A 12,145-nucleotide genomic window follows, 5' to 3' on the forward strand; every position below is an offset into this window, starting at 1 on the left:
TATTCTTTCACTTGCATTTAATTTTAGTACCATGTGCTGCTTTCTTGTAATCACAGATACATGCATGTGATCATTTGTGTTATTGTTTTTTATCCTGTTCACATAGCCACATTACATTTGATAAACCACTTAAATAGAATAACTGAATAAAGCAATATGAAGACATATTTAAAATGGCCTGCATTTTCATTACAATATTTCCTACATAATTGCTTTCATCTTCTGTTATAGCATCCTAGAAAACTCATATTTACTTATATGATATAAGTATTATATCATATAATATTTTGAATTAAAGTTTATTAAGATTATTATTTTTCAGATAACAGAATTAATTCACTAAGGATACGTTATTTTTGTGATCATTCAACCAAACTATAAGAATTGAGAATTGGCCAAAGATTCCATGCAGCTTTGGTTCCACTATTCAGGATGAATTGTGATAACATGTCTCTTTGGCAGTGCTCTTAACTTCCATTAATTTGGCCTGCATCATTTGTATTCATAACAGTGAAATTCAGCTATGATTTCATAAAGCAAGGGAATCTTGTTCTTTCATAAATAAAACCTTAGTTTCAAAAAGTCATGGGCTATTTATTTGGCTGAAGAAGGTGCTGAAATGTTTTCCCTTCAAAAAACATTAGACTTCCTTCAAATTAATCAATAGAAGGTATCTGTTTTAACCATATTATTGATGATAGCCATGTGCTGTCGAGCCAGCGTATGGAATTTGGATAGTTAGGTAGCAATTGTGAGCTGTCCCCTTAAGGAAATGCATCATGGTAAATGTAGTTAAGGTATCGTGGGAAATGTAGTCCATGCCAGGTGACCACATCTGTAATCCTGATTGGTCACTAAATTGACCTTCGATGGGTTGGGGGAGGTTTCCCCACTCTTGGCTGAACTCATGGACTCATGGTAACTGTTCTACTTCTATCGCTACAAGATGAGAGAGAAGGGATAGGAGATAATAATCTTTTTACCTACAAGACAGATATACAAAGGATTGGTCATTAAAGAAGAACTTCATCACAAATGTGAATTATGAGGATACCTGATGAACCAAAAATAAAAACTTTGTATGTACGTTTTGTTGAGTTTATCTATCTGCATCTGTACAGAAGACAAAATCTACCACTGTACAGAATACAGAACAAGCCATATTAATAGTAAATATATCTCTTGTGCTAAAAAAGATGCAGTAAACTCAGGAGAGGATTGAGTTTCTTGTTCTGATCCAAAAATATTATATCAGGCATAATAAGAGATTTGAGATGTTAATTTTAAACATGGTTTTAGCAGAGCATGGATGAACTTCCTCTTCCCATACTTTCCTCTTAATTAATTACAAGGAAGATATTAGATATATTTGTTTCAATTATTCTTTATAGCTGACTTGGGAACCATAGTTGGAAATGTAGCTCTTTAATCATGATTTCTGAGAATTTTATTTTGGTTTAAAATAATAAAATATTAGAATATTTTTGGAGAAGGTGGTTAGACACAAATAAAGAACATTTTAATGTGGTTTTTAAATATAATTTTAATGTACATTTATTATGCAATATGTAAAAGTTAACGCTCATGCATTTTAACAACTTTTAGAGTGAACCCTGAAAAATATGGAAGCATGAAACATGTATTGGTACTACACCATCTCCTTCTAAAGGAAGGGTTGTTTTCAACTCCTAAACCAGCATTTTATCAAATAACAAAATAGATAGTTTCCAAGTGTCGTATATAAAGTATATGGTCACTGCAATTTCAGTCTTGTACTAGGCAGTCTGTAGAAAAATAGTTTTGATGTTTCTTAAATATTTTAATCAGCATCAAAAATATATGCTTTAGCCCTGAAAATATAATATCTTTGAACTTGAATCATATGGAGAAGAATTGAATAAATCTAGATAAGATCATCAGTGATCTCATTTTCTTCAGAGACAATAAATATAGGAAGTAATTGATTAAAGTCCTATTGATGGAGATTCAGGACTACAAATCTATGTAACAGTTGCTTTTGCTGAAATTAATATAATACTTTATGAAGTTCTGCCATAATTCTTGTGAAGATTTCCAAAGGAAATTGTGTTTTGAACTCTGAACAAATGAGAAAAGCCAGAATATTTATACATAAGTACATATTGTAAATAAAATATGACTAAAATAATGTTATTTACCCTAAAATAGTGTGGTGAAGAGAATCTTATTCACTCTGAGCCCCAAATTGTAACAAATTATATTTTATTTTGGTAGGAATTCATTTCAGAGAGGTGTACAAAGGTAACCACAGAGGGAGTATGGAATGGACAAATGATAAAATGTACATAGGATGGAAGTAGTATTTATTGTTCATGCTATTTGATGATTTGTGTCACAACTTATGTGTTAGTGTTCCCCTTCTAGTCTAGTTCCCTTCTTGACTGCTTATGGCGATTGAAAGCTGTGATTCCCTGTGCAACTGTTAAATATCTTAATTGTAAACTGTATTAAATATCTTAATTTGTTGGTAGAAATGGAAGTCTATTGCTATGTGGCAATTGTATTATTGTTGTTTACTATTTTTAATGTAGGTTTTGTAGGTATTATTCAAGTTATTTTTTTAAAAAAATGATGCTTTAATTGTAAATATAATGAATCTGAATGAAATCTGTGACATACAAATCGTTAAATAGTCAAGTGTTGAATAAAAGAGTTATCTGCTGATTTAAGTTCAAATTTGATGTTGTGTATTAATGTTCCTTTAATCTTTTCTTTGAATACAGCAAGATGGGTAGTAGTATAGGAGATAAAATATATGAGTTGATTAAATTTCAGTTTTTCTTTTCTGGAGTCCTTTAATTATTGGTCCTAAATAATTCTGAGCTGATATTAAACATAATGGAAAACCTAAAGCTGCATCTCCTTTCAGCCATTTGGCATGGCTGGAATAGCAATAGCAATAGCACTTAGACTTATATACTGCTTTACAGTGCTTTATAGCCCTTACTAAGTGGTTTACAGAGTCAGCATATTTTAGAATCAGCAATAAAAAAAGAGCAATGTTGGGTTCCTGAATATACTTCAAGGAATGCTAATGGATGAATTGGTCAATTTTAATGAGCTATCAGAGGAAGTATTTTTTTCACATTTGAGAAGATAAATATTTGCTGTTGTTGCACAGACAATCATTTTTCAGTGGAACCTCAAAGTAAGGTTTATTACTATGAAACTGTTTTTTGCTTCTAGTAGTGAAACCCCTATTGGTATACTACAATTAGACTACTTTCCAATTTCTGTTTCACTTATTTCTCTCCCCACCTACATCCTAGCATTCTGGAAGCTTCCAAAAAAGCTTGTAGCATCTTTTAGCTGTAAAAGCAAATCTATGTTTAGTATTCCTTTGGCAGATATTGTGCTAATTGTGCATGTGGAGCTGTAACTGACTTAAGTAATGCTCTCCTGCAGATGGATTGAATATATAATTTTATGATGCATGCATACTGAGATCTTTTTCTCTTTTGTATTTTATAGGGTACCACTTGAATGGGCTGATCAGTGTGAAAGGGACCTAAAACTTTTGCTTGCAAAAGGGTGTGAGGAGTTTTGCTGCACATAGGTAAGTATTAACTTATGATAGGCAGACAATCATGTTTTTGGGATGGTGCTAATTAAAGATGTCTTTGTATATAAACTAATCTCAAGTGCTGTTAATTTTTTTAAGTAACTGATGTACAGTTCTCAAGAAGGAAAAAGCATGGCAGAAAAATGGAGCAAGCATGGAAAAATTGCAGCAATCAACAAATTAGCTTCTTCCATTTTGGTTTAATCTTCAGTTTAACCATTGACAATTGTAAACTGTGGTTTCTGACCAGTGGTGGGATTCAACAATTTTTACTACTGATTCTGTGGGCGTGACTTGGTAGGCGTGGCCTGGCTTGGTGGTGTGGCTTGGTGGGCGTGGCAGGGGAAGGATGCTGTAAAATCTCCATTCCCTCCCCATTCCTGGGGGAAGGTTACTGCAAAATCCCATTCTCTCCCCACCCTCACTAACCTGCTTTCCAGCTCCGTTCTCCTGTGCAGGGCAACAAAAGAAGACCCAGCCGATCAGCTGGACTCGGGAGGCAGAGAATAGATGGGAGCAGGGCCAGTCAGAAGTGGTATTTGCCAGTTCTCCGAACTATGCAAAATTTCCACTACCAGTTCTCTAGAACTGGTCAGAACCTGCTGAATACCTCTGATTCTGACTTATAATAGGTAGAAGAGATACAGTAGTTCAGTGTGTTATTTTTAAAAGAAAACTTGACTTAGTATAAAATATATATTAAGGAAATAGAATTAAATGTTTTTAATTGTAATAAGAATGTTTTCTAGTTAATATGGCAAACAAAGTGAAAGAGCTTTTATGTCCTGATATATATTAAAGATTTTCCTATTGTTTTATAAGAAGGTGATAGCTTCCTACTGATAAAAAAATATCTATAGTGGTAGAAGAAAATATTTGGGAGGTTTATTCTATGAAGTTAGATTTTAGTCTTACAGTAAATAATTTTGCTTGCCAGGCATCTCTTGAAAATGTCTCAATGAATGTAATTTGTGAGCAGGTGAGTTGGTGAATGTATGTATTGGTTTTTAATTGGATTACTTAGGATAGCTTTAAAGTATTGTTCAAAAGAAAGAAGAAGTGGAAAGGATTTTAAATAAGTACATAAGATGTTAAAGAGCAAAAGCACACAGATGAGAGTATTAACGAGAAGAAAAAATGAAATTAGAAAACTTCCAAGAATTCTTTAATCAGGCAAGATGGTAAAAATAATCCAAGAAAAATGAAAAGTGATAAGAATAAGTAGCTGATATTTTAGCCATGTCTACACTGCAAGCTTGAGAATAGTCTGAAGACTTTTAAATCAAAGTCATATCAGATGTAGCAAGTAATCTGCCAAAGATTGTTGAACAGAATATACAAGCAAATAATTATTGGGCTATTTCTGAAAATATGAATTAAATAATTAAAATCAAGCTTCATCTCTTCCTTTGTTCCCTCCCAAGGTGGTAAACAGGCAGAAATTAAATGCCAAATGCCTCTATTTTCGGAGAACTTGGGTGGATTTTTGAAGATTTTGTTTCCTGTGATTTTTGTCTGTTGTGATTGTAGTGGTAGATTTGGAACACTGCAGAGTGACAATGTGGAAAAATGGGGAAATGTGTCAATAGTGTCTCAGTGGTGCAAACTATAGGTCTTTGTGTAGGTATCTTGGCTACATAGTATGTTTCTCTCAATGTCAGGAGGAAAACTCTCATTTATCCCAGCTAAATATCCTGCTGCTTTGGGATGCATAACCAATTTGGAGAAGATATGGCAGCTGGGAAATTGCTTCTTTTGTGAGCAGAGACTCTTTGAGGTCAAGGTGAGATATGGGCAGTAGGAACCAGAGTGGGAGGATTGTGAGTATTGAATTCACCTGAAATTTGCAGCTGCCTGAGTGTTGATTTTCTAAATGTGGATTATGATCTCTCTTTCCTATCATCCCTCCATGGGTACTTTTAAGTTGACTATGGTGCTTTACTTGCAGGATAGCTTCTGGGATGACTCATGTGATTGATTATTAAAGATTTAAAATCTTGGTTTGATTTTGTATTGGAGATCTGAATATGAGGTTTTAGAATTATATCAGCAGCTAACCCAATTGGCTTTGTAGTACTACAGGTATAAATGAGTTGGGTGGGAGGTGTTATGGGGGCAACCTTCAAGAGAACTTAATTTCCTTGCATCTACTGAATGTGCCACTGCCAACACTCAGTGGTCAATATGCCATGGCCATTTCACCACAGGGCAATTCCACATGGGATAACGGAACATGATAAATGTTATCCACCACTGTTTCTTCAACATGAGTTCCGTTGACAAAAGTCCCACAGTTAGTTGACCATGGTGAGTTGTCTTGTTCTGGAGGTAGAATGCAAAACTGAGGGGCTGAAATGCAAAATCAGTATCTTAATATCGCCCACACCTTCCCCGTGCATGGCCCAATCCCATGAGACTAGAAATAACATGTGAGATCTGTAGGTACTAGGGAGCAGTTGTGTTTGTTTCTATTATATTGATTTCCCTCCTATATTGGCTATCTCCCTGACTGAGCTGCTTGATTCAGTCTCTAAGTTGGAAACAGAATCTCTGGTGTGATAGCTTTTGGAGAGTTTAACCTATCCCCCATATGTGTAGAGTGTAGTGTGGCTCAGGATGGTAATCTTGATTTGTGTTATTTAGGATCCAATACGTGGTTACATGTCTCATCTGGCTTTTGTCTTTGTTCAGATTACCATCAGTCTTTTGTCATAATCAGATCTCAGAGGGATGACTTATATTTTTATCAGATCTGGAAAGTTATGTTAACAGTAATAAGTTCTTTAGATAAATGTAATAGTTTGAATGTTGAAATATTGTTGCAGTCTGTATTCTTGTTTATTTCTTCTCTTACAGAATATTAAAGCGTAAAATAAAATTATATCAGTTTTAACTGTACCCAGAATCAGTGCAGAATGGAACAAATTTTCTAAATCTAATAAATACATAAAAATAAGTAGCATTTATTTTAACAAAGCTGGAGGCAATTTACAATGTATTAGATTTAGAGTCAATAGAAACCAAAACAGATAGGATTACCAAGTGTTGAGAAATCATGCACACTAGAGAATGCTGTTTCAGCATCTATTCTCCAGGATAGGGTGATTCTGGGAAAAGTTACATTTGGGTGTTCCAGGTCACAAAAAATTTTCTGTGAGGAAATAAACTTTGATTCGGAGTGTCTGCTTCATTTTATAAAGCTTGAACTTGAAGAAATATTAGCTGAAGAAAATAGATAATTCAACAAGTTAATGAGAATTACTGCATTTCTCCAGCATGCCTATGGGAGAAATTTGCCATGCCTCTTCCTGTCGGGCCAGAAAGTCCCCTAGCCCCAGTCACGACTTAGTCTTGGCCCAATAGAGATGTGGCAAAGGTTGGGTCCAACAATTTCACAGAAGGTCCTAAGAAACACAGATCAGATCAGCATCCAGATAGATCGGGATTCCGAGTTAGAACTAGACAACAGTTCCAATCCAAACAGCCCTTTCGTGGAACAGGAGGTCATCCCTTTCGTTGCTCCAAATGACTGCTGGACCCCCTCCCCCATTGGCGGCCAGCTGGTCCTATTTGCAGACCGATGGGAGACCATCACATCCAATTCTTGGGTCCTGAAAACCATGCATTTCGGTTCCCTGGATTTTCTATTCACTCCTCCAAGGACCTTCACCCATTGCCCTCCAAAAATCCTCTACGAAAAGAGCTCATGAACAAGGCTGTCCAGCACTGTTGGACATCCAGGCCATCGAGCTAGTGCTGGAGGACCAGAGGGGGCACAGGTTTTTCTCCATTCTGTTCATAGTACCGAAGGCCTCGGGGTGGGGTGGGGATGGAGAGCGATCCTGGATCTCAGAAAGCTAAACGCTCGCACACAAGAGATTCAAAATGCAATCTCTGCAGTCAGTCTTGGAAGGTATGGGGGCGCGATTTTCTGACGTCCATTGATTTAACAAAGGCCTACCTCCACATTCCCATCTATCCCTGGTATCCCAGGTTCTATTTCACAGGGAATCATTATAAATACAAAGCCCTGCCATTCAGTTTCTCACCGGCCCCCAGGATCTTCATAAAAGTGCTGACAGCACTGGCCACGCATCTCAGAACAATCCTGGTGAGTGTCCAGTGCTATCTGGACAACATCCTCATCCAGTCCAGTTCTAGCCAACAAGCTGGGGCAGACCTGGCTTCCACAATCAGGATTCTACAGGAACACAGATTTTCCATCAACTTCCAGAAAAGCTAGCTAGTTCCATCCACCTACCTATTACATTTAGGCATGGTGATAGATACCAATCTGTGCGAGGTTTACTTGTCCCAGGAGTGCAGGTCCTTAGTCACCCAGATCACAGCAGAGCGAGTGACTCCTTTAGTGGTGCTTTCCCAACTCCTGGGAAAACTGATATCGTGCATAGCCATAGTGCCCTGTTACATGCCAGACCCCTCCAATGGTTCTTCCTACCATTCCAGAGGGCAAGCACCAAACCTCCAACATCAAAGTTCGACTGAAGTCAAACTTCCTCAGGTCCCTCAGATGGTGCGTTTCCCCAGCGATTATCAAGGGGTCCCCTTTCAAGGAACCCAATTGCATAACTGTCACTTCAGATGCGAGTCTGTTAGGTTGGGGAGCCCATCCACAGTCCCAACACATGCAGGGACAATGGTTCCCAGTGGACCTTCAACACAACATCAACTGGTTAGAACTCCATGCCATCCACTTAGCTCTCAAACACTTCCAAAGCGCAGTATCTGGCCAACACGTATTGATCCTAACGGACAATGTGGATGCCAAAGCACATGTCAATTGCCAGGGAGGGACTCACTCCAGATCCCTCATGACCGAAGCAGAGCAACCGGGAATCTGGGCAGAAGCTCACCTATTATCCATCAAGGCGGAGCACATATCGAGGACATCAAATGTACAGGCAGATTACCTGAGCAGAACTTGGGTAGACAACTCCGAGTGGCATCTCCACCCAGGTCTCTTTCAGGAGATGTCTCAAAAATTCAGGAGGCCAATAATCAACTTCTTTACCACTCCAATAAACACCCAACTTCCCCGATTCTTCTCCAGATTCCCATCACCAGGGACAGAAGGGATCAATGCTCTTCGTAGCCGCGGGCCCAAGGGTCTCCTTTATGCATTCCCTCCACTTCCCTTCATCCTGGTGGATAATAAGGAAAGTGCTACTAGAACAGGCAGAAATACTCCTCATAGTTCCCCATTGGCCCAGACGGTCATGATATGCGGACCTAGTGACCTTGTCAGTGTCCCATCCTTGGAGGATTCCTCAGGACAGGATCTCTTTCAGTCAGGGCGTCTTGGAACACCCAAAGCCTCAGTGGCTCCAGTTGGCCACCTGGCACTTGAGAAGAGGATCCTGAGGAGGGATAACTTTTCAAGAAAGGTTAGCAGGACAATACAAGCCTCCAGGAGGCCCACCATGAACAGAATATACGACGCTACCTGGAAAGCGTTCCATTGCTGGTGTACCAGAAAGGACACAGATCCACAGCAGCTTCTATCCCACAGGTCCTGGATTTTTTGCAGGACAGGCTTGACAAAGGTTTCTCTCCGAATACAGTGTACAGACAGGTAGCGCCCTTTCCACAGTGTTGCACTACGGAAAGAGAGACTCCCTAGCCAGCCAGCCAGTGGTCCACCAATGATTCACAGGTACCCTTCCTCGAACCTGTCTTCATTTACAAGCCCTTACCCAGGCACCTTTTGAACCTCTTCAGTCTATAAGCTTGCGCTACCTAACATTCAACATCGCTTTTTTAGTGGCCATTACCTCGGCCAGGCGCATATCGGAATTGGCAGCTCTTTCTGTCAGAGAAGACCTCTGCACCTTCCACACGAACAGGGTAATCCTGGGCCTCGACACCATTGGGTCTGTTTAAAATGTTTGAACGAACTAGACCATGATTCATTTAAAATTTTTCTTCTATTATGTCTGACCTGGTTTAATACTAGCTATATAAATTATATTTTGTCACCTTTAATCTCTGATACTTCTCTTCAAGCCTGATTTCCTTAGATAGTGCTTAATTGCAAGTTGGAAAAGTTACTTGTCTTAATCTTAAATCCATTTACTTTTTCAGTTAGCTTCATTCTACTTTATATTCTCCCAACTTGGGAGCTTGCAACAATGTCAGTGGGAGCATTGAGAGAAATTTCATTAATCTGTTTTTATTGTACTGCTGGACTTAAATGGCATCGTCACTCTGATAGTTATAAATTCCATTTTTAAACTATTTAAAAAAAGAACACGTCACGCTGTGCATGTGAGGATCGAGGAGAATTTATGAACATAATGGATAGTCGCATCATGTAATCTGTGGATCTGCACACCTAGAAATGAAAAGAACATTTGAAAAAGAGTGCCTGGGAATTTATTTTGTTGTAAGTGGTAGTGAGATTAAAGCATGAGTTGTACTGAACTTCTCAGAAGCTAAGAAGGGAAGGTATGGCTTTTAAAACATTATAGGGCTCCTCTGTACATTCCTTCCATATCAGGGATCTATATACAGCAATTTCTCCATTGCTTCAAGAGGAAATCAGCAGGGGGATCAAAGAATTTCAATAACCTTTTTTTAAAATTATTTTTAATTGAAAAAGTTTTTAGAGGAAATAAAAACAATAGAAACATTAGAAAAGAAACAAGGGCTAGTGAATAAGTAAGAAAGGAAATAAAAATAGAAAATTAAAAAGATAAAAAGAAAAGGTTACAAAGAAGCAGCTTCTGATTTTTTGACAACAGTACGAATAGCATTTAATTTTTACTTTTATTTTTAGCTACCATTTTTAATCGTCAAACCCATAAATCACAGGTTCAGCAATGTATTGTTTTCCAACCCCTAGGTAAATTATGAACCTATTATCCAGTCACAATAGGGACATTTTAATAAGGATTTTCTAATAAGTGGTAAAAAGGACTTTCTGATAGAATACTCAGTTTAGTTTAGTTTACCGTATTTCCCCATGTATAAGCACCCCCTTTGTATAAGCCACCCCCCCAATTTTTGGACTGTGAAGTTTTGAAAAAAATATTTTATTAGAGAAACAAGTTATGAAGAAAGAAAATTTACAAAGAAACAAAATTCGATGTCTAGATCTACAACTTCGGTCATGACGCCGAAAGCGGTGCGGGCGACGCTAGCAATCTACGCATCGGAACGAGAGTAGGAACGAAGCATTCAGGCCGATGCCTAGCGTATGCATTTCTATCGCGTACTCGCACTCGTAATCGTATCATCACGTACAATTTTTACAAAAAAGTATAGCATACTGCTGGAAAACCAGTTTATTCCTACTTTATTATTTTATGCATTTTTCACGTATAAAAAGTGTACCTGCTTTGTATATGCCACCCCCCTACTTTTTGGGCTTGAAAATTTTGGAAAAAAGGGGTGGCTTATACATCGGGAAATACGGTACTTTAATTTTCATTGCACCTCGTACAATGAAATCAAACACCATCTTCAGTGCACATCATGACCATGACCATGAAAATAAACACAAACACATATCCTTCACCCTTCATATATTGAACCGAAAATCCCCAACACTGCACTCTATACAGCAGAATTCAAAAGAGCTACTGCCCTTGGATAGAAGCTGTTTTTCAGCCTATTTGTCCTTGTTTTTATTATTCTGTACCATCTGCCAGATGGTAATAGTTCAAAAAAAGGGTTCCTGGGATGAAATGGATCTTTGAGAATGTTTTGAACTTTCTTAAGGCAGCGGGAGCTATAAAGCTCTTCCAAAGAGGGGAGAGGGCAACCAATGATCTTCTGGGCAATGACATTAACCCTCTGGAGTTTTGGGTAATGAAGGAAAAGATTGGGGAAGCATTGCCACAAGAGGTTTCCAGGCATTGATAAATATTGTTTTTTATGTTTCTCTAATGAAACAAATTAATTTTTTCCATCTCTGCTAGTTCTTTCACCTTTCCAAATTATTCTGCTATTGTAGAGTCTTTAGAGTCTTTCCATTGTTGTGCATATTATCTTGCAGCAGTAATTGTATATATATAAAAATTACCTTTCATGACTCTTTTCTAATTGATTGCTACTAATCCCAAAATAAAATTTCTGGTTTCATTTGAATGTTGATCTTTGAAATTCTTTATATTATATATATTTGAATCCAGAAATTTATTATTTTTTACAAGTTCATCAGGTCTGAGCAAATGGTCCTCTATGTTGTTCATATTCCTAACGTAAATTTTAATTAACTATTATCAGGGGTAAGGAAATTTGGCTCTTTTATCACTAATGGATTTCAACTCCCAGAATTCCTGAGTGAGCCATAAAAGGTTCCCCATCCCTGGCCTGCTGGTTTTTCAGTTGTGGGGGAAATCAATTTTTGACTTGAATGGGACTGTTTAATATACAAATGTAGGACATATATAATAATGACATATATAATAATTAATATACATTTGTATAGTAAACAGTCCCATTCAAGTCAAAAAATGATTTCCCCCACAACTGAAAAACCAGTAGGCCAGGGATGGGGAACCTTTTATGGCTCACTCAGGA

At 37.6% G+C, this 12,145-nt stretch overlaps 1 protein-coding gene across 8 annotated transcripts in view; it reads left to right on the forward strand.

Moving 5' to 3' along the window:
* The window catches only part of PTPRF (protein tyrosine phosphatase receptor type F), a 542,470-nt gene that overhangs the window by 93,246 nt on the left and 437,079 nt on the right, over positions 1-12,145 (forward strand). For 6 of the 8 annotated variants that reach the window (XM_087929754.1, XM_026706994.2, XM_026706995.2 and 3 more), the window contains exon 2: positions 3,511-3,595. The gene's annotated coding sequence lies outside the window, so the exon portion shown is untranslated. Of the gene's footprint in view, positions 1-3,510; positions 3,596-5,262; positions 5,385-12,145 lie in introns of all 8 variants that reach the window. The other 2 variants (XM_087929753.1, XM_087929755.1) reach the window with 1 other exon arrangement.

The sequence above is a fragment of the Pseudonaja textilis genome, chromosome 3 (assembly GCF_049901715.1).
Source record: "Pseudonaja textilis isolate UNSWEBS1 chromosome 3, rPseTex1.2, whole genome shotgun sequence".
NCBI lineage: Eukaryota > Metazoa > Chordata > Lepidosauria > Squamata > Elapidae > Pseudonaja > Pseudonaja textilis.